Here is a 24,546-nt window from a genome sequence, read left to right as displayed (position 1 = left end):
ATCTTGGTTGCCTCCCACAATGTTCTAATATTCTGGCCTAACCCCTCTGTACGTAATAGAATGGCAGTTTGGTATTATGTCACGACCTTTATAACTACCCACTGGGCACAAACTGGTTAAATCAACATTGTTTCAACATTTGTCAATGTATTGTTACATGGAAAATATATTGAATTTGAAAAAAGTTATTAACAAACTGTTTTTTAAAGTGAAAATTAAACTACAGGATTACATCAACATGGTGACATTTTCAACACTGACAAACCTTGCATAAAATATGTTGAATTTGTACCTTTGAAACAACATCAGATCTTCAACGTAATAATCTCTACCAGAAAAAACAATAGGCTGAGCACCACCACTGGAGTGTTGATCTATCTACAAGGTATATGAAATGTATATGAAATACAAATGGAATAGAGATCAATAGTCCTATAAATACTATATTAACTACAACCTAAAACCTCTTACCTTGGAATATTGAAGTCTCATGTTAAAAGGAACCACCAGCTTTTATATGTTCTCATGTTCTGAGCAAGGAACTCAAACGTTAGCTTTTTTACATGGCACATATTGCACTTTTTCTTCTCCAACACTTTGTTTTTGTATTATTTAAACAAAATTGAACATGTTTCATTATTTATTGGAGGCTAAATTGATTTATATTGAGGTATTATATTAAGTTAAAATAAGTGTTCATTCAGTATTGTTGTAATTGTCATTATTACAAATACATTTTTTTTAATAGTCCGATTAATCGGTATCTGCTTTTTTGGGTCTTCAATCATCAGTATCGGCGTTGAAAAATCATAATCGGTCGACCTCTAGTATAAATATATATATATATATATATATATATAATTTAGGTGAACCACTTGCGTGGTTTAAAAGACAACTTTAAGGGTCATATATTGAGTCAAGAAGCAGATAATACAGGGAGATGGATTATACTTTTGGTAGATGTCACCCACGTTCAATTAATTGTAAATACTTATGCTTCCAATAACAAGTCAAGTAACTATTTTATTTAGAGACATTGAGAGGAAAATAAATAAAATGTCAAAATTTCCATTGGCCAAAGTCATATGGGGTGGAGATTTTAATGCAGTATTACATGATAATCTAGAAAGATGGCCTCCTAAGGATAGCAATACTGTTTGTGAGATTAGGAATATATGTCTAAGGTTAGGTGTTCTAGATATTTGGAGAAATTAGATCCCAGATAAGATTATGTTTACATGGAGTACCAAAGATTTATCTATACAATCCCGTATTGATTTCTGGCTGATACCTGAAGATATGGCTGACAAGATTGATACAGTCTCGATTGAACCATCGATTTTAACAGACCACAAAGGGATCTCAATAAAGTATAAATATGCATGGTTTGTCAACCAAAACAAGTTAGCAAAGGTTACTGGAAAATGAACAAGACTTTACTAGAGAATGAAGTATTTAAGAAGGAAGTAGCATGAATTAATGATATACTGGAATTGTGCCTGTGTTATGGATACGTTTGGAAGTTACTGGGAGCTAATGAAATTTGATTAAGGCTTTTGGCTATTTCAATGGGAAAAGAAATTGCTCGTGCCAAGAGAGAGAAAGAATATGATATCATAAAGGGAATAATGGATTATACTAAAAAAACTGACCTAACTAAAGCGTTTGTAAGATCAAGACGAAAATGGTTGGAAAAATAGAAAATATTTCTTTAATTTAGAAAAAAGGGCAGGCGAAATGAAATCTCTCAGCATGTTGCCCAGTTTTTTCAGAATCTGTATACATCAGCCCAGCCAACTTCCAATATGGATCTTTTCTTAGACAATGTAGCAAACATTGCTAAGAAGATAGATAATGATTTCAGGATTTTTGTGATGATGAGTTATCTGAAATTGAGATAAAATACTATATTAAAAGCCTTAAGGACAATAGGTCCCCTGGAAATGATGGTTTAATAAGCAAGTTTAATAAAGCATTCAATGATAAATTGATTCCTTTCATTCTTGCTATGTTTCAAGAATCGATAGAAAAAGTGGAGTTATCGGCTTCCTTAAAGCAAGGTGAAATTACTTTAATTCCCAAACCTAATAAGGATACTCTTTATAGAGACAACTGGAGACCCAGTAGCCTGTTGAATAATGATGGGAAATGATTTGCTCTTGTATTTGCTAAGAGGTTGAAACAAGGCTTGCATCATATAATTGATGAAGAACAATCTGGTTTTATGCATGGTCGACACATTAGTAATACCATCAGGTTGATCTTAGATATGATTGACTATAATGACCTCATCCTTGATGATAGTTTTCTTATGTTTGTTGATTTTTATAAAGCTTTGACACTGTAGAACATGAGTTTATGTTCAAAGCAATATGTTTTTTGGAGTTAATGATACCACCATATTTTTAAGAGACAGGAATTAGGTTTCTAAAGCAGTTTCCTGTATTGAAGACGTTTCCTTAGTTGCGGGATTGAAAATTAATATCAATAAGTCAGTCTTATTTCCACTCAAGGATTGTGTTTTACAGGAAGTATATGGTATCCCAATTAAAGATAAGGTTACTAATCTTGAAATTGTTATATGCAAGGATGAAAAACAAAGGAGTGAATTGAACTTTAACCCCATTATTGAGAAAACAAACAAGAAATAAAACCTCTGGTTGATGAGAGATATTTCGTTATACGGTCGGGTTTTATTATCCAAAGCTGAAGGGTTATCCAGATCGGTTTATGTCTCGTTATCACTTGTCTTACCCCCTAAAATTGTAAAGGACTTAGATAAGATTCTTCACAATTGTATTTGGAGGAACAAGCCTCACTATCTACAAAAATATATTCTCACTAATACCCAAGAACAAGGAGGTCTTGAGGTTTTAGATTTCAATACTCTAAATAATACTTTTATAATGAATTGGATTCTGAAGTATGTTAAGAACCATAACAGTATTTGGAATGTCTTGCCTATGTATTTATTGGACTCTGTTGGTGGTTTAGAATTTTTGCTTCAATGTAATTTTGATATTGATAAAATCCCAGTAAAGTGGGCCAAATTCCATGAGCAGGCAATTTTAGCTTGGATGTCAACGTATAAACACAATTTCTACCCACAGATACTTTTTATGGAACAAAGATATACGATTTAAAAAGTCTCTTTTTCATAACTGGTTTCAGAATACCATTATTTTGGTTGGTCAGTTACTGAATAAGGATGGATATCTACTTTCATATGGGGAATTTCTGGATAAGTTTAAAATTCCAATAATCCCGATGCGATTCCAAGGGGGGTTGTCTCTTTTAAATTCCTCTGTGGTTGATGTAAGTGACATAGATTTACATGAAAATATATTTATTGGCAGTATTAACATCAAAGATAAATGTAGTAATAAACAGATTAGGAATATTGTTTGTGATACAACAATTCCCTTAGCAAGATTATTTTGGTCAGATATCTATGGTGATATACAAAGCATGGAAAATTGCTAAGAAATATTATATCAGTAACAAAGTAAAGGAAGTTTCATTTAAAATGTTACATAGAATTTATCCTGTGAAACATGTTTTGGAAAGATCCAGGCTGTCACGACCGTCCTATGAATAATTAGACCAAGGTGCAGCGTGAGTAGAGTTCCACATTTTAATAATAGTGAAACTTCCAAAACAACAAAGCTATAACAATCGTGAAACATGTAGCACACATAGGCACTCACACAAAACAATATCCCACATTGCAGGTGGGAAAAAGGACTAGTATGATCCCCAATTAGAGGTAATGATTATCAGCTCCCTCCAATTGGGAACCATACACACACACCAACATGGAAATATAATACCTAGAAACCCCCCTCGTCATGCAATGACTTAAAACACCATAGAGAACCCCGAGGGCTCTCTATGGTCAGGGCGTGACACAAGCTGAATATTGAATATAACTGTGATTTCTGTGGAATGGAGAAGGAGACCATTTTGCATTAGTTTTTTACCTGTATTTATAGCAGGATATTTTAGATTGACATACAGAATTTTGTGACAAAAAAAATTGGACCGGTTGTACTATTTAATGGTTTAGATATAATGATTTATTTCAGATATTCTGACGTAAATAAAGATGTAGTATATTTAATTCACCTGCTAATAATACTAGGTTAATTTCATATTCACAAATGCAAATGGTCTAATTCAAAATCTAACTTTTTTCACTTTTATAAATGAGTTCAAACAATATGGCACCACTTTAACTAAAATTAAAAACAAAAAGGCAATTCAAAATGGTTGTATTATTTGTCACGGCCGTCGTTCAAGGAAGACCAAGGTGCAGCGTCGTGAGCGTACATTTTCTTTTATTTAGTTAAATGTCGCCAACAAAACAAGAAATTACAAAAACGACCGTGAAGCTTACAAGGGCTATAGTGCCCCTAACAAAGACAACTTCCCACAATCACAACAGGGAAAAAGGCTGCCTAAATATGATTCCCAATCAGAGACAACGATAGACAGCTGTCCCTGATTGAGAACCATTACAAAACATAGAAATACAAAAACATAGAAAACAGAACAGAATGCCCACCCAAATCACACATTGACCAAACCAAATATAGACATAAAAAGGCTATCTAAGGTCAGGGCGTGACATTATTAAGGAATATGATTTGTTTGTTTAGGATTCCTGGCAATGTAAATAGTTTGTTTGTATGCTTGTTTGCATGTGACTATTCCACTTTTGTTTGATGATATATGTTAATAATAAAAAAAAATCATTAAAGAGAGTGCCCTGTAAAAGTTGAAGTCATGTTGAACAACTACCAGAGAACCTTCTTTACATAGGAATTGCATACCATATTTGTTTCCATACATCAAAATAATACCTTATTGTAAATCAGCAAATACTTGCTTAGATAAAGCCTCAACAAGGCCCCAGTTAATGGTTGAAAATTACTTATTTCAGTGCCAATGAGTTACACTGAGTGTATAAAACATTAAAGGATCCGCAAAAGGGCTCATCCGGGATTTGAACCCGGGACCTTTCGCACCCTAAGCAAGAATTATACCCCTAGACCAACGAGCCTTATACCTCACGCATGCAAAGCATTTGAGCTAATTCCCCAGCCATTTGGAATTTCCGCAAGAAGCAACCAAAAGGGTCCAGTCTTGTCAGGCTATGCTGTTGGTGGACTTGTTAGTTTTCGCGCCAGCACTTGCAGAGGCTCTGTGCATCTCAACAATTGTGGCCGGTTAGCTCACTCAGTTGGTTAGAGTGTGGTGCTAATAAAGCCAAGGTCATGGTTTTGATCCCCTATACTGGCGATTATTTACATTTTTAGTTTCAAAATTGTGAGTCACATGCATGTGAATTGTCAAGGGTGCCACAGAATTAAGTTTAGTGAATTGCCAAAATAGCTCAGTTTGGAGAGGGTTAGACTGAAGATCTAAAGGTCCCTGGTTTGATTCTGGGTATTTGTTCTTTCTTTATGCTCTGGCTTCAAGGAAACTATCCACAGCTTTGTTTGTGGGCCTCAATGGTGTGTGCTACGCTGCTCCTCTGAAAGTAAGTAATCTCTTGCTTTTTCATCTGACATTTTGACATCAGTGTTACATGAAAGTTGCTTGTCATTGCTACATGACAGTAGGTTGTCGTAAGACAAGGCTGCATGAAGTGTGAACTGGAGCTTTCTCTTGGATCCACAAAAAAGTGTGTTTTTGGGGAATGCGGGCATCGATCCCACTACCTATAGCATGCTAAACAAAAACAATACCAATTGATCAAATTCCCCAGCTGTTTTGAATTGCCACAAGGAGCAACCAAGCGTGTCCCGTCTTGTCAGGCTATGCTGTTGGTGGACTTGTTCGTTTGCGCTCCAGCACTTGCAAAGGCTCGGTGCATCTCAACAATTGGGTTGGGTTCGATCCCCGTACTTGCTATGAATTACTTTTTGAGTGTCAAAATTGTGAGTCACATGCATGTGAATTGTCAAGGGTGCCACAGAATTGAGCCTAAGGAATTGCCGAAATAGCTAATTTGGGAGATTGTTAGACTGAAGATGGAAAGGTCCCTGATTTGATCCCAGGTTTTGGTATTTGTTCTTTCTTTATGCTCTGGCTTCAAGGAAACTATCCACAGCTTTGTTTGTGGGCCTCAATGGTGTGTGCTACGCTGCTCCTCTGAAAGTAAGTAATGTCTTGCATTTTTCATCTGACATTTTGCTTGTCATTGTTACATGACAGATTCTTGTCATTGTTTACATGACAGTAGGTTGTCGTAAGACAAGGCTGCATGAAGTGTGAACTGGAGCGTTCTTGGATCCACAAAAAAAAAATATTTTTGGGGAATGCGGGCATCGATCCCACTACCTATAGCATGCTAAGCAAACACAAAACCAACTGATCAAATTCCCCAGCTGTTTGGAATTGCCACGAGGAGCAACCAAGAGTGTCCAGTCTTGTCAGGCTATGCTGTTGGTGGACTATTTAGTTTACGCGCCAGCACTTGCAGAGTGCATGCTCGGTGCATCTCAACAATTCTGTCCACTAGAAAGTGGCTCAGTTGCTTAGTGTGTTGCTAATAAGGCCAAGGTCATGGGTTTGATCCCCGTACTGTCTAAGAAGTATATTCTGAGTGTCAAAATTGTGAGTGACATGCATGTGAATTTTCAAGGCTGATGACCACGTCACGTCATTTGTTGAGCAATTGATTCTTGGTCTGACCGAAACAAGGGAACTCCTTTCCTACTGTCCCCGCCCAGATTTTGGTTCGACCTTTTGAAGACAGCATTTCCTCCACAGACAAGCTAATGATTTCACATCGCCTCCTGAGGATTTTTATCGCTTATTAACGTGTACTAATACCTAAAGTTGCATTACAAAAGTATTTCGAAGTGTTTTGTGAAAGTTTATCGTCGACTTTTTGAATTTTAAAAAATTACGTTACGTTATGAAATGCTTTTTTTTTTCTTTACTCGCGATGGAGTCGTAGTTCGATATCTAGGCTATATATGGACCGATTTAATCGAAAAAAGACCCTAAATGATGTTTATGGGACATCTAGGAGTGCCAAGAAAGAAGCTCGTCAAAGGTAATGAATGTTTTATATTTTATTTCAGCGTTTTCGTTTGCGACGGCTAACGCAAAATCTGTCGTTTTAAGTGACGGTGCAATATTTTGAGGGTGCATGGTATCAGATAATAGCGTCTCATGCTTTCCCCGAAAAGCATTTTACAAATCTGACTTGGTGGATAGATTCACAACGAGTGTAGCTTTAATTCAGTATATTGTATGTCAATTTTAATGAAAGTTTGAGGTTTATCAACCTCTATGGTGGCGCTCTTGAGCATTTCTGCTGATTGTGGTCCCCACTTCGGTACCACGTCTTTAACAAGTTTTAAGGTATGTAGACTATGTATTCAACCGGGACACATACTTAAAGAATGTCCAGAATTTATATGTCATAAATGTGGTGAACAAGGACATTATGCCAGGGAATGTTCGAACATCGGTGATATGTGTAGAAGGTGTGACAGACCTAAGGACAGATGTAAATGTAAGAAGGGGAGTGATGTCTTATTTCTGCAAACAATGGACCTCATTACTGAAGAAGATGAGGGGAGTGTGGCTATGGAGAGAGAGGAAGAGAGTGATATGGAAAGTGTGTCGCAGGTGATTCCAGAGACAGCTATAGATGTGCTTGGAGAGTATGCAATTCCTTCTGGCAGTACTCGAGACGGAGTCTTGGTCTCTGCTGCTGACAAGGTGGAGCAGCAGGACAGGATTGGTGAATTAGACACACAGGTAGAGATGGTGCAAGGTACTTCTCAGGTGCCTGAACCAGCTTTAAGCCTGTGTGAAAATGACACCAAGGAGAGGGCTGGGTCCACTGGAGTTGATGGCACAGTTAAAGCGCATTTTACAAAAGGCTTGAATGTTGCTCCCCTAATAAGTCCAAGTCATGAGTCGGACGAAGAAATAGATAGTGAGGATTTTCAGTTTGCTAGAAATAAGAGATCATTGACGAAACCTTGGGAGGTGGTGGGATCTGATAAAAAGCAAAAGTCTATTTTGAAATGACATGTTTGTCTTTGACTATATTTCTGCATACATTAACAATGATTAAAGTTTTCAATTTCAATGATGCAACTTGCTGAAAATTGTCCACAGTGTCCCTATCATTCTAGTTAAGCAGTTCTGTAAAAAAATGTACTTCCAGAGTGCAATCAAACATGATTTAGACCTTGTCTATTGAAAAGTGGTTATTTCTTTATTTCAAATGCTTCAATTTGCTGAAAATTGTCCACAGTGTTCCTATCATCTATTTTAAACAGTTCTGTAAAAAATGTACTTCCAGAATGCAATCAAACATGATTTTAGACCTCGTTTATGGAAAAGTGGTTATTTCTGTATTTCAATGCTTCAATTTGCTGAAATTTTTCTATCATCTATTTTAAACAGTTTTGTATTTTTTTTTACTTGCAGTGCAATCAAACATGATTTAGACCTTGTTTATGGAAAAGTGGTCATTTCTGTATTTCAATGCTGCAACTTTCTGAAAATTGTCCACAGTGTGTTCCTATCATAGTGTGGTTCCTATCATCTATTTAAAACAGTTCTGTAAAAAGAATTACTTCCAGAATGCAATCAAATGTGATTTAGACCTTGTTTATGGAAAAGTGGTCATTTCTGTATTTCAATGCAGTAACTTGCTGAAAATAATTGTCCACAGTGTTCCTATCATCTATTTTAAATAGTTCTGTAAAAAAATGTACTTCCAGAGTGCAATCAAACATGATTTTAGACCTCGTTTATGGAAAAGTGGTTATTTCTGTATTTCAATGCAGCAACTTGCTGAAAATTGTCCACAGTGTGTTCCTATCATAGTGTGTTCCTATCATCTAGTTTAAACAGTTCTGTATAAATGTACTTCCAGAGTGCAATCAAACGTGATTTAGACCTTGTTCATGGAAAAGTGGTCATTTCTGTATTTCAATGCTGCAACTTTCTGAAAATTGTCCACAGTGTGTTCCTATCATAGTGTGGTTCCTATCATCTATTTTAAACAGTTCTGTAAAAAAAGATTACTTCCAGAATGCAATCAAACGTGATTTAGACCTTGGTTATGGAATATTGGTTATTTCTCTATTTCAATGCTGCAACTTGCTGAAAATTGTCCACAGTGTCCCTGTCATTCTAGTTAAACAGTCCTGTAAAAAAATGTACTTCCAGAGTGCAATCAAACATGATTTAGACCTTGTCTATGGAAAAGTGGTTATTTCTGTATTTCAATGCTTCAATTTGCTGAAATTTGTCCACAGTTTTCTATCATCTATTTTAAAACAGTTTTGTAAATGTTTTTACTTACAGTGCAATCAAACATGATTTAGACCTTGTTTATGGAAAAGTGGTTATTTCTGTATTTCAATGCAGCAACTTGCTGAAAATTGTCTACAGTGTGTTCCTATCATAGTGTGTTCCTATCATCTAGTTTAAATAGTTCTGTATAAATGTACTTCTAGAGTGCAATCAAACATGATTTAGTCCTTGTTCATGGAAAAGTGGTAATTTCTGTATTTCAATGCTGCAACTTGCTGAAAACGGTCCACAGTGTGTTCCTATCATAGTGTCTTCCTATCATCTAGTTTAAACAGTTCTGTAAAAAATATACTTCCAGAGTGCAATCAAATGTGATTTAGACCTTGTTTATGGAAAAGTGTTTATTTCTGTATTTCAATGCTGCAAATTGCTGGATAATTGTCCAGGGTGTCCCTATCATCTAGTTTAAACAGGTGTGTAAAAAATGTACTTCCAGAGTGCAATCAAACATGATTTAGACCTTGTTTATGGAAAAGTGGTTATTTCTGTATTTCAATGCTGCAACTTGCTGGATAATTGTCCACAGTGTCCCTATCATCTAGTTTAATCAGGTTTGTATTTTTTTAAACTTACAGTGCAATCAAACATGATTTAGACCTTGTTTATGTAAGTAATACTTACGAGTTGTAACAAAAAAAATGTGTCAGTTAGAGACACAGTAGTGCCTTGGGACCCATCATCAGTGCTCTTAGTCCCCCTTGTGCTGGTCTGGAGAAATGACGTAGTGACGCAGGGTACCCAACTAAACCACAAATTACCTCTAAGTCCTGCAGCATAATCACAAAACCTTTAGTTGAGCAGCCACTGTATATCTAACAAGCAGGCAAGGGTAAGGAAAAATTCAACTAGGTGACAGCAAACTTGGCTGCCCCCTGCGAGTTGAGGACACACAGACACACATACATACACACACCCCTCCGTGCATTGCTCCTTATATGCAGCTTTTCTGTAGAGAGAACTTTCAGGAAGGGATTTGGGGTAAATCTATTTAAGCATATTAAAACACTGATCACGAGTATCATCCGATCTGACTATCAACTGTTAATTTACAGATATGATTACGAATACAATTATGGTTATGATGTCACACCCCTAATAGTTATGGTCAGTTGGTGATGATTATGTATAAAAAGTTAAACTCTTGAATTGTGTTAGGAATAGCCTGAATACTTCTTAGAGGGTAGACCGGGGCTGTTTCTCACTTTTTACTTGAGTGTATTTTTTGTATCGGATACATTGATTTCTTAATTTCAAATGGACAGTGTGTTTGATAGACAATAGCTCCAAATGGGTGCCCATTTCAACCCAAGACTTTGTTTTCTATTAATGTTGAAAAGAGTTTAGTAAAATACAAAAAATACACTCAAGTAAAAAGTGCGAGAAACAGTCCTGGTCTACCCTAATGCTGGATGCTCTCAAATGCACTACTATCACAAAATGTTTCAGATATATGAAGTTATGATATTGCATGCATTTTGTCAAATGCCTGCAGTCAAACAAAATATTGCACACTTCTGGTTCTTTTCCAGTGGTGGAAAAAGTACCCAATTGTTGTACTTAAGTAAAAGTAAAGACACCTAAATAGAAAATGACTCAAGTAAAAGTGAAAGTCACTGTAACGGTTTTCATATAGTGAAGGAGAGTCGGACCAAACTGCAGCGTGTCGATTGTGATCCATGTTTATTTAAACAAACGTAAACACGACTAAACACGAACACTACAAACAATAAACGAAACGAAAACCGAAAACAGCTTATACATGTGTCAACTAACATACCTTAAGGGAAGATTTCGGCTGTACCTGTATGGTTAGTGAGAAAGTCCATATTGCAAATGTACGGTCCCTTACTAGACGTCCGAAATCGTTTGTAAAATTTGCGGACGGCGTCGGGCCGAGCGGCAGGGCCGGACCTACCAGGAAGTCATCAAATGAACTTTGTCGGACATTCGGTTTCCGTTTTACAAAAATAATAAGATTTAGGTCATTTTTCCGCTGTCCCGGAAATTCCCACAAGAGGGCATAAGCAATCCTATTGCTATTGGACAAAACATCACGATTCACAACGGGGCCTTATCTCGAAAAATGAAAATATTTAGAAGCCGAAACTCGGTGAGCGTAGGGGCGGCATAATGGGCAGTTGGCCCCGAACAAGATGGCGTCTAGGCCTCAACGGTTTTTGAGTTATGGCCATTTATCTGGGATTACAGGTCCAAAATGAAAATAGAGAAATTATTTTTCCACTTCACGTCAAAGTCAAGGAGCCTCCGGTGTCAATAAAAAAAGAACCAGCCATTTATCTATCGTCATTTAAGAGAAATCGCACAACGACACCTTGGTGATGTTCACGGATAGGTGTTTTTTTTTTCAACGGTTACAGATCCAGTTGCAGGGTGTTCTTACAAATCTTTTTAAAGTGTGCTGCGGAGCTCTGCGAGATTTCTGTGATTTTCTATGATTTTCTGAAATAACACACACTCACTAAACCCTCCGTAAATAACTCAGTTCTTAACGTAAAGACTTCAAACTCAGGATTCTGTAAAGGCATACCCCAATCATGATATGAGTTTATTCATAGCTTCCTGTGCCAACCGGAAGTGCCTTAAATGGTGTCACAGTGGCAGTTTCCAAGGGTTAAAAAGATCAAATCTTTTCAAAACTTCATATGTGTGATTAGGCAACCCCCATAAACTGTAAGTCAGTCATTTCTCCCAACAGATGTCAAAGAAAAGCTCTCTCTCACACACAAACACACAGAAACACACACACAGCAAGGATGGAGTGACAAAGTGCGGTGCTTAAAGACACACAAAGCCTACAATGGCATTTCCATATTCTCTAGGCCGTGCCGAGTTCAACAAGATGCCCCGCTTGACCGTAGCTCGCTCGGTCTAAGCACAGTGACCATGAGAAAAAGTAGGCCCAAAACTAAGCCTAGCCCTAAATGTCATTTGTTTTCGGTGACAGTGAGAGAACTGTTAGGGTGGAAGCACAATTCGACCTTAGGTACGTTCCTAAGGTCCTCCCGATCCGTGCAAGCCTAACCTTGACCATGTGGCATTAACCCTTAACAGTTAAAAGAAGGTGTTTACATAAAACAGTTTGCATTGACTTCTCTCCCCATAGGAATACATTGCCTGCACCTCTAAATTCAACCTGAAGCCTCAGCTAGGCCTACACGTAACATAAGAAATGGACCCGCAGCTAGAACGTAACTATGTGTTTTATGTTTTTTTTTTTTATGGTTTGAACCGAAGGCGTTGTGAATTTTGGGCCAGCTCTGAAGTATGTGATAGTTGGCTACTAAACAAGTTGGAAAAAGTGGGTTTAGTGTCATTTTGTATCAGTTTGGTGTCAGAATGATATCTAATTCACTTGATGGACGGTGACTTGCTGGTGACTCTTGTCCATTTGCAATATGTTTAAACAGTGAGGTACCATCACCAAAAGTGACATTCTGAAATCAACCCTAACGAGCGATTGAGATGAAACAGAATCACTGCCCAGCCATCCCGAGTTCATCGGGCCAGTCAATTTCACATTCCTGCAGGATTTTTATAGCATGACAAATTCGTGATGGTACCTGCCCATTGAACCATATTGCAAATGCACAGTGACTTTGCAAAAGTAAGAAAACATAAACAAATGGACATATAGAAATCACCTTATTTTTATTTTTGGGTTACCAGTTGCACAACAATGCACGTGCATTTGCAATATGATTCTATAGTGAAAAAACATCACCTAATGGACATTCTGAAATCAACCCTAACGAGCGATTGAGATTAACCAGAATCACTGCCCAGCCATCCCGAGTTCATCGTGCCAGTCAATTTCACATTCCTGCAGGATTTTTATAGCATGACAAATTCGTGATGGTATCTGCCCATTGAACCATATTGCAAATGCACAGTGACTTTGCAAAAGTGAGAAAACATAAACAAATGGACATGATGAAATCAACACGAGTGATGGAAAGGTACAACTATCACTGCTCGGCCATCCTGTGTTCATCAGGCCAGTCAATTTTGCATTTTTGAGCATGTCAAATTTCATATGGTAAATGCCAATTGAACCATATTGCAAATGCACGTGCACTTGCAATATGATTGTCTAGTGAAAAAACATCACCAACTGGACATGATGAAATCAACACAACGAGTGATGGAAAGAAACAACTATCACTGCCCGGCCATCCTGTGTTCCCATAGCGAGCATTAATATCAGAATGACCGGTAAATGCATTTACAACCATATTTTTATTTTTGGGTTACCAGGTGCCTATTTTCAATCACCAGTTGCACAACAATGCGTATCCATCAGAATATTTTAAACAGTCCATAAAGCACTCAGGACCGCCCCCATAGATAGAGGTCCGTAGTAGGGTACTCCCATAGCGGGCATGGACAATAGGAGTCCCGGTAAATGCATTTACAACCATATTTTTATTTTTGGGTTACCAGTTGCACAACAATGCACGTGCATTTGCAATATGATTGTATAGTGAAAAAACATCACCAAATGGACATGATGAAATCAACACAACGAGTGATGGAAAGGTACAACTATCCCTGCTCGGCCATCCTGTGTTCATCAGGCCAGTCAATTTTGCATTTTTGAGCATGTCAAATTTCATATGGTAAATGCCAATTGAACCATATTGCAAATGCACGTGCACTTGCAATATGATTGTATAGTGAAAAAACATCACCAAATGGACATGATGAAATCAACACAACGAGTGATGGAAAGGTACAACTATCACTGCTCGGCCATCCTGTGTTCATCAGGCCAGTCAATTTAGCATTTTTGAGCATGTCAAATTTCATATGGTAAATGCCAATTGAACCATATTGCAAATGCACGTGCACTTGCAATATGATTGTATAGTGAAAAAACATCACCTAATGGACATGATGAAGTCAACACAACGAGTGATGGAAAGGTACAACTATCACTGCTCGGCCATCCTGTGTTCATCAGGCCAGTCAATTTAGCATTTTTGAGCATGTCAAATTTCATATGGTAAATGCCAATTGAACCATATTGCAAATGCACGTGCACTTGCAAGATGATTGTATAGTGAAAAAACATCACCAAATGGACATGATGAAATCAACACAACGAGTGATGGAAAGGTACAACTATCACTGCTCGGCCATCCTGTGTTCATCAGGCCAGTCAATTTTGCATTTTTGAGCATGTCAAATTTCATATGGTAAATGCCAATTGAACCATATTGCAAATGCACGTGCACTTGCAATATGATTGTATAGTGAAAAAACATCACCAAATGGACATGATGAAATCAACACAACGAGTGATGGAAAGGTACAACTATCCCTGCTCGGCCATCCTGTGTTCATCAGGCCAGTCAATTTTGCATTTTTGAGCATGTCAAATTTCATATGGTAAATGCCAATTGAACCATATTGCAAATGCACGTGCACTTGCAATATGATTCTATAGTGAAAAAACATCACCTAATGGACATGATGAAATCAACACAACGAGTGATGGAAAGGTACAACTATCACTGCTCGGCCATCCTGTGTTCATCAGGCCAGTCAATTTAGCATTTTTGAGCATGTCAAATTTCATATGGTAAATGCCAATTGAACCATATTGCAAATGCACGTGCACTTGCAATATGATTGTATAGTGAAAAACATCACCTAATGGACATGATGAAGTCAACACAACGAGTGATGGAAAGGTACAACTATCACTGCTCGGCCATCCTGTGTTCATCAGGCCAGTCAATTTAGCATTTTTGAGCATGTCAAATTTCATATGGTAAATGCCAATTGAACCATATTGCAAATGCACGTGCACTTGCAAGATGATTGTATAGTGAAAAACATCACCAAATGGACATGATGAAATCAACACAACGAGTGATGGAAAGGTACAACTATCACTGCTCGGCCATCCTGTGTTCATCAGGCCAGTCAATTTTGCATTTTTGAGCATGTCAAATTTCATATGGTAAATGCCAATTGAACCATATTGCAAATGCACGTGCACTTGCAATATGATTGTATAGTGAAAAAACATCACCAAATGGACATGATGAAATCAACACAACGAGTGATGGAAAGGTACAACTATCCCTGCTCGGCCATCCTGTGTTCATCAGGCCAGTCAATTTTGCATTTTTGAGCATGTCAAATTTCATATGGTAAATGCCAATTGAACCATATTGCAAATGCACGTGCACTTGCAATATGATTCTATAGTGAAAAAACATCACCTAATGGACATGATGAAGTCAACACAACGAGTGATGGAAAGGTACAACTATCACTGCTCGGCCATCCTGTGTTCATCAGGCCAGTCAATTTAGCATTTTTGAGCATGTCAAATTTCATATGGTAAATGCCAATTGAACCATATTGCAAATGCACGTGCACTTGCAATATGATTGTATAGTGAAAAAACATTACCAAATGGACATGATGAAATCAACTCAACGAGTGATGGAAAGGTACAACTATCACTGCTCGGCCATCCTGTGTTCATCAGGCCAGTCAATTCTGCATTTTTGAGCATGTCAAATTTCATATGGTAAATGCCAATTGAACCATATTGCAAATGCACGTGCACTTGCAATATGATTGTATAGTGAAAAAACATCACCAAATGGACATGATGAAATCAACACAACGAGTGATGGAAAGGTACAACTATCACTGCTCGGCCATCCTGTGTTCATCAGGCAAGTCAATTTTGCATTTTTGAGCATGTCAAATTTCATATGGTAAATGCCAATTGAACCATATTGCAAATGCACGTGCACTTGCAAGATGATTGTATAGTGAAAAAACATCACCAAATGGACATGATGAAATCAACACAACGAGTGATGGAAAGGTACAACTATCACTGCTCGGCCATCCTGTGTTCATCAGGCCAGTCAATTTTGCATTTTTGAGCATGTCAAATTTCATATGGTAAATGCCAATTGAACCATATTGCAAATGCACGTGCACTTGCAATATGATTGTATAGTGAAAAAACATCACCAAATGGACATGATGAAATCAACACAACAAGTGATGGAAAGGTACAACTATCCCTGCTCGGCCATCCTGTGTTCATCAGGCCAGTCAATTTAACATTTTGAGCATGTCAAATTTCATATGGTAAATGCCAATTGAACCATATTGCAAATGCACGTGCACTTGCAATATGATTGTATAGTGAAAAAACATCACCAAATGGACATGATGAAATCAACACAACGAGTGATGGAAAGGTACAACTATCACTGCTCGGCCATCCTGTGTTCATCAGGCCAGTCAATTTTGCATTTTTGAGCATGTCAAATTTCATATGGTAAATGCCAATTGAACCATATTGCAAATGCACGTGCACTTGCAATATGATTCTATAGTGAAAAAACATCACCTAATGGACATGATGAAGTCAACACAACGAGTGATGGAAAGGTACAACTATCACTGCTCGGCCATCCTGTGTTCATCAGGCCAGTCAATTTTGCATTTTTGAGCATGTCAAATTTCATATGGTAAATGCCAATTGAACCATATTGCAAATGCACGTGCACTTGCAATATGATTGTATAGTGAAAAAACATCACCAAATGGACATGATGAAAAGAACACAACAAGTGATGGAAAGGTACAACTATCCCTGCTCGGCCATCCTGTGTTCATCAGGCCAGTCAATTTAACATTTTTGAGCATGTCAAATTTCATATGGTAAATGCCAATTGAACCATATTGCAAATGCACGTGCACTTGCAATATGATTGTATAGTGAAAAAACATCACCAAATGGACATGATGAAATCAACACAACGAGTGATGGAAAGGTACAACTATCACTGCTCGGCCATCCTGTGTTCATCAGGCCAGTCAATTTTGCATTTTTGAGCATTTCAAATTTCATATGGTAAATGCCAATTGAACCATATTGCAAATGCACGTGCACTTGCAATATGATTCTATAGTGAAAAAACATCACCTAATGGACATGATGAAGTCAACACAACGAGTGATGGAAAGGTACAACTATCACTGCTCGGCCATCCTGTGTTCATCAGGCCAGTCAATTCTGCATTTTTGAGCATGTCAAATTTCATATGGTAAATGCCAATTGAACCATATTGCAAATGCACGTGCACTTGCAATATGATTGTATAGTGAAAAACATCACCAAATGGACATGATGAAATCAACACAACGAGTGATGGAAAGGTACAACTATCACTGCTCGGCCATCCTGTGTTCATCAGGCCAGTCAATTTTGCATTTTTGAGCATGTCAAATTTCATATGGTAAATGCCAATTGAACCATATTGCAAATGCACGTGCACTTGCAAGATGATTGTATAGTGAAAAAACATCACCAAATGGACATGATGAAATCAACACAACGAGTGATGGAAAGGTACAACTATCACTGCTCGGCCATCCTGTGTTCATCAGGCCAGTCAATTTTGCATTTTTGAGCATGTCAAATTTCATATGGTAAATGCCAATTGAACCATATTGCAAATGCACGTGCACTTGCAATATGATTGTATAGTGAAAAAACATCACCAAATGGACATGATGAAATCAACACAACAAGTGATGGAAAGGTACAACTATCCCTGCTCGGCCATCCTGTGTTCATCAGGCCAGTCAATTTAACATTTTTGAGCATGTCAAATTTCATATGGTAAATGCCAATTGAACCATATTGCAAATGCACGTGCACTTGCAATATGATTGTATAGTGAAAAAACATCACCAAATGGACATGATGAAATCAACACAACGAGTGATGGAAAGGTACAACTATCACTGCTCGGCCATCCTGTGTTCATCAGGCCAGTCAATTTTGCATTTTTGAGCATGTCAAATTTCATATGGTAAATGCCAATTGAACCATATTGCAAATGCACGTGCACTTGCAATATGATTCTATAGTGAAAAAACATCACCTAATGGACATGATGAAGTCAACACAACGAGTGATGGAAAGGTACAACTATCACTGCTCGGCCATCCTGTGTTCATCAGGCCAGTCAATTTTGCATTTTTGAGCATGTCAAATTTCATATGGTAAATGCCAATTGAACCATATTGCAAATGCACGTGCACTTGCAATATGATTGTATAGTGAAAAAACATCACCAAATGGACATGATGAAATCAACTCAACGAGTGATGGAAAGGTACAACTATCACTGCTCGGCCATCCTGTGTTCATCAGGCCAGTCAATTCTGCATTTTTGAGCATGTCAAATTTCATATGGTAAATGCCAATTGAACCATATTGCAAATGCACGTGCACTTGCAATATGATTGTATAGTGAAAAAACATCACCAAATGGACATGATGAAATCAACACAACGAGTGATGGAAAGGTACAACTATCCCTGCTCGGCCATCCTGTGTTCATCAGGCCAGTCAATTTAACATTTTTGAGCATGTCAAATTTCATATGGTAAATGCCAATTGAACCATATTGCAAATGCACGTGCACTTGCAATATGATTGTATAGTGAAAAAACATCACCAAATGGACATGATGAAATCAACACAACGAGTGATGGAAAGGTACAACTATCACTGCTCGGCCATCCTGTGTTCATCAGGCCAGTCAATTTTGCATTTTTGAGCATGTCAAATTTCATATGGTAAATGCCAATTGAACCATATTGCAAATGCACGTGCACTTGCAATATGATTGTATAGTGAAAAACATCACCAAATGGACATGATGAAATCAACACAACGAGTGATGGAAAGGTACAACTATCCCTGCTCGGCCATCCTGTGTTCATCAGGCCAGTCAATTTTGCATTTTTGAGCATGTCAAATTTCATATGGTAAATGCCAATTGAACCATATTGCAAATGCACGTGCACTTGCAATATGATTCTATAGTGAAAAACATCACCTAATGGACATGATGAAGTCAACACAACGAGTGATGGAAAGGTACAACTATCACTGCTCGGCCATCCTGTGTTCATCAGGCCAGTCAATTTTGCATTTTTGAGCATGTCAAATTTCATATGGTAAATGCCAATTGAACCATATTGCAAATGCACGTGCACTTGCAATATGATTGTATAGTGAAAAAACATCACCAAATGGACATGATGAAATCAACTCAACGAGTGATGGAAAGGTACAACTATCACTGCTCGGCCATCCTGTGTTCATCAGGCCAGTCAATTCTGCATTTTTGAGCATGTCAAATTTCATATGGTAAATGCCAATTGAACCATATTGCAAATGCACGTGCACTTGCAATATGATTGTATAGTGAAAAAACATCACCTAATGGACATGATGAAGTCAACACAACGAGTGATGGAAAGGTACAACTATCCCTGCTCGGCCATCCTGTGTTCATCAGGCCAGTCAATTTAACATTTTTGAGCATGTCAAATTTCATATGGTAAATGCCAATTGAACCATATTGCAAATGCACGTGCACTTGCAATATGATTGTATAGTGAAAAAACATCACCAAATGGACATGATGAAATCAACACAACGAGTGATGGAAAGGTACAACTATCACTGCTCGGCCATCCTGTGTTCATCAGGCCAGTCAATTTTGCATTTTTGAGCATGTCAAATTTCATATGGCATTTGGCCCCCAAAAAAGTGACTTTTGACTTCCTATGAAATCATATTATAAATGGACAAATCATATTCCTTATGCACAAGTAAAAAAAAAAAAAAAAGATATTAAAATACAACAAAATTTGAAAGAATTTCGAAAAACGGTCCAGAAAGCACTTTTTTAAGGGGTGATAAGTTTTTGACAAAAAAATCATATTTTCAAAATTTTGCTTTTGGACGTTGACTTGGGTTACATTTCCAATATGAAAAACCACGGTGGAGCGGATTCGCCACCTGTTGAATTTTTAAAGTGTTACAACTGGCAATTGCCATATGGCATTTGCAATACACTTTGCATGAATCAACGCCGAATTGGGTGGTATTGGACAATGTGTATATGGTTTGTCCGATGCCAATGACTTCCCATTCATTTTTGTCCAATACAGGGGGGTCTTCCCTTACGTCTAACAAGGACATCAAGACACTCAGGACAATCACCCACAATACAACCAAAGAATATGGCTGCCTAAATATGGTTCGCAATCAGAGACAACGATAAACACCTGCCTCTGATTGAGAACCACTTCAGACAGCCATAGACTCTCCTAGAACACCCCACTAAGCTACAATCCCACTAAGCTACACACCACATACAAAAACCCATGTCACACCCTGGCCTGACCAAAACATGAAGAAAAACACAAAATACTTCGACCAGGGCGTGACAGAACCCCCCCCCTAAGGTGCGGACTCCCGAACGCACCTCAAAACAACAGGGAGGGTCCGGGTGGGCGTCTGTCCATGGTGGCGGCTCCGGCGCGGGACGCGGACCCCACTCAAACACTGTCTTAGTCCCTCTTCTTCGCGTCCCTGGATAGTCCACCCTCGCCGCCGACCATGGCCTAGTAGTCCTCACCCAGAACCCCACTGGACTGAGGAGCAGATCGGGACTGAAGGACAGCTCGGGACTGAGGCAGCTCGGGACTAAGGGGAAGCTCGGGAGTGAGAGAACGCTCGAGAGTGAGAGAAAGCTCGAGAGTGAGAGAAAGCTCAGGAGTGAGAGAAAGCTCAGGAGTGAGAGAAAGCTCAGGAGTGAGAAGAAGCTCAGGAGTGAGAGGAAGCTCAGGAGTGAGAGGAACCTCAGGCAGGTTGATGGATCTACCAGATCCTGGCTGGCTGGTGGTTCCGGCAGATCCTGTCTGACTGGCAGATCCTGGCTGACTGGCGGATCCTGGCTGACTAGCGGATCTGGCAGATCCTGGCTGACTGGCAGATCCTGGCCGACTGGCAGATCCTGTCTGACTGGCATATCCTGGCTGACTGGCGGATCCTGGCTGACTGGCAGATCCTGGCTGACTGGCGGATCCTGGCACACTGGCGGATCCTGGCTGAATGGCGGATCTAACTGATCCTGGCAGACTGGCGGATCCTGGCTGACTGGCGGATCCTGGCTGACTGGCACTTCTGGCGGATACTGGCTGACTGGTGGATCCTGGCAGACTGGCGGATCTAACTGATCCTGGCTGACTGGCAGATCCTGGCCGACTGGCAGATCCTGGCCGACTGGCAGATCCTGTCTGACTGGCAGATCCTGGCTGACTGGCGGATCCTGGCTGACTAGCGGATCTGGCAGATCCTGGCTGACTGGCAGATCCTGGCTGACTGGCGGATCCTGGCACACTGGCGGATCCTGGCTGAATGGCGGATCTAACTGATCCTGGCAGACTGGCGGATCCTGGCTGACTGGCGGATCCTGGCTGACTGGCGGATCCTGGCTGACTAGTGGATCTGGCAGATCCTGGCTGACTGGCAGATCCTGGCTGACTGGCGGATCCTGGCTGACTAGCGGATCTGGCAGATCCTGGCTGACTGGCACTTCTGGCGGATACTGGCTGACTGGTGGATCCTGGCAGACTGGCGGATCTAACTGATCCTGGCTGACTGGCAGATCCTGGCCGACTGGCAGATCCTGGCCGACTGGCAGATCCTGTCTGACTGGCAGATCCTGGCTGACTGGCGGATCCTGGCTGACTAGCGGATCTGGCAGATCCTGGCTGACTGGCAGATCCTGGCTGACGGGCGGATCCTGGCACACTGGCGGATCCTGGCTGAATGGCGGATCTAACTGATCCTGGCAGACTGGCGGATCCTGGCTGACTGGCGGATCCTGGCTGACTGGCGGATCCTGGCTGACTAGTGGATCTGGCAGATCCTGGCTGACTGGCAGATCCTGGCTGACTGGCGGATCCTGGCTGACTAGCGGATCTGGCAGATCCTGGCTGACTGGCACTTCTGGCGGATTCTGGCTGACTGGTGGATCCTGGCAGACTGGCGGATCTAACTGATCCTGGATGACTGGCAGATCCTGGCCGACTGGCAGATCCTGGCCGACTGGCAGATCCTGTCTGACTGGCAGATCCTGGCTGACTGGCGGATCCTGGCTGACTAGCGGATCTGGAAGATCCTGGCTGACTGGCAGATCCTGGCTGACTGGCGGATCCTGGCACACTGGCGGATCCTGGCTGAATGGCGGATCTAACTGATCCTGGCAGACTGGCGGATCCTGGCTGACTGGCGGATCCTGGCTGACTGGCGGATCCTGGCTGACTAGCGGATCTGGCAGATCCTGGCTGACTGGCAGATCCTGGCTGACTGGCGGATCCTGGCACACTGGCGGATCCTGGCTGAATGGCGGATCTAACTGATCCTGGCAGACTGGCGGATCCTGGCTGACTGGCGGATCCTGGCTGACTGGCGGATCCTGGCACACTGGCGGATCCTGGCTGAATGGCGGATCTAACTGATCCTGGCAGACTGGCGGATCCTGGCAGACTGGCGGATCCTGGCTGACTGGCGGATCCTGGCAGACTGGCAGTTCTGGTGGCGCTGGGTAGACTGGCGGCACTGGTGGCGCTGGGCAGACTGGTAGCTCAGGCGGCGCTGGGCAGACTGGCGGCACTGGCGGCGCTGGGCAGACGGGTGGCTCAGACGGCGCTGGGCAGACGGGTAGCTCAGACGGCGCTGGGCAGACTGGCGGCACTGGCGGCGCTGGGCAGACTGGCGGCACTGGCGGCGCTGGGCAGACTGGCAGCGCTGGGCAGACTGGCGGCACTGGGCAGACTGGGGGCACTGGCGGCGCTGGGCAGACTGACAGCTCTGGCTGCTTCATGCAGACTGACAGCTCTGGCTGCTCCATGCAGGATGACAGCTCTGCCTGCTCCATGCAGGCTGACAGCTCTGGCTGCGCTGAACGGACAGGAGACTCCAGCAGCGCTGTAGAGGAAGAAGGCTCTAGCTGCGCTGAACAGGCGGGAGACTCCAGCAGCGCAGGAGAGGCGAGGCGCACTGTAGGCCTGATGCGTGGTGCTGGCACTGGTGGTAATGAACCGAGGACACGCACAGGAAGCCTGGTGCGGGGAGCTGCTTACCGGAGGGCAGGGGTGTGAAGGTGGTACTGGATAGACCGGACCGTGCAGGCGCACTGGAGCTCTTGAGCACCGAGCCTGCCCAACCTTACCTGGCTCGATGCCCACTCTAGCCCGGCCGATACGAGGAGCTGGAATATACCGCACCGGGCTATGCTCCCGCACTGGGGACACCGTGCGCACCACTGCATAACAAGGTGCCTGCCCGGTCTCTCTAGCCCCCCGGTAACCACAGGAAGTTAGCGTAGGTCTCCTACCTAGCGTAGCCATACTCCCTGTGAGCCCCCCCCAAGAAATTTTTGGGGCTGACTCTCAGGCTTCCATCCGCTCTGCCGTGCTAGCTCCTCATAATGCCGCCTCTCTGCTTTTGCTGCCTCCAGCTCGGCTTTGGGGCGACAATAATCTCCAGGCTGATCCCAGGGTCCTTTACCGTCCAGTTCCTCCTCCCATGTCCATTTCTCCAGGTGGTGCAACCTCTCCCACTGTAGCTGCTGCTGCTCCTGCTGCTGCTGCCTCTGTTGCCTCTTCTCCTGTTGCACCTTTGGGCGGCTACACTCCCCTGGTTTAGCCCAGGGTCCTCTCCCGTCGAGGATCTCCTCTCATGTCCAGAAATCCTTCTTACGCATCTCCTCTTTGGGCTGCTCCTGCCTGTTGACACGCTGCTTGGTCCGTTTGTGGTGGGTGATTCTGTAACGGTTTTCATATAGTGAAGGAGAGTCGGACCAAACTGCAGCGTGTCGATTGTGATCCATGTTTATTTAAACAAACATAAACACGAACACTACAAACAATAAACGAAACGAAACCGAAAACAGCCTATACATGTGTCACCTAACATCTAACAAGGACATCAAGACACTCAGGACAATCACCTACAATACAACCAAAGAATATGGCTGCCTAAATATGGTTCCCAATCAGAGACAACGATAAACACCTGCCTCTAATTGAGAACCGCTTCAGACAGCCATAGACTCTCCTAGAACACCCCACTAAGCTAAAATCCCACTAAGCTACACACCACATACAAAAACCCATGTCACACCCTGGCCTGACCAAAACATGAAGAAAAACACAAAATACTTCGACCAGGGCGTGACAGTCACCCAGTAAAATCCTACTTGAATAAAAAGTCTAAAATGATTTTGTTTTCAATATACTTAACTATCAAAACTA

This window comes from Oncorhynchus nerka, linkage group LG10 (genome assembly GCF_034236695.1).
Source record: "Oncorhynchus nerka isolate Pitt River linkage group LG10, Oner_Uvic_2.0, whole genome shotgun sequence".
In the NCBI taxonomy this organism is placed as follows: domain Eukaryota; kingdom Metazoa; phylum Chordata; class Actinopteri; order Salmoniformes; family Salmonidae; genus Oncorhynchus; species Oncorhynchus nerka.
The sequence above is the reverse complement of the archived record's forward strand: the minus strand, read 5'-3'. Positions refer to the sequence as shown.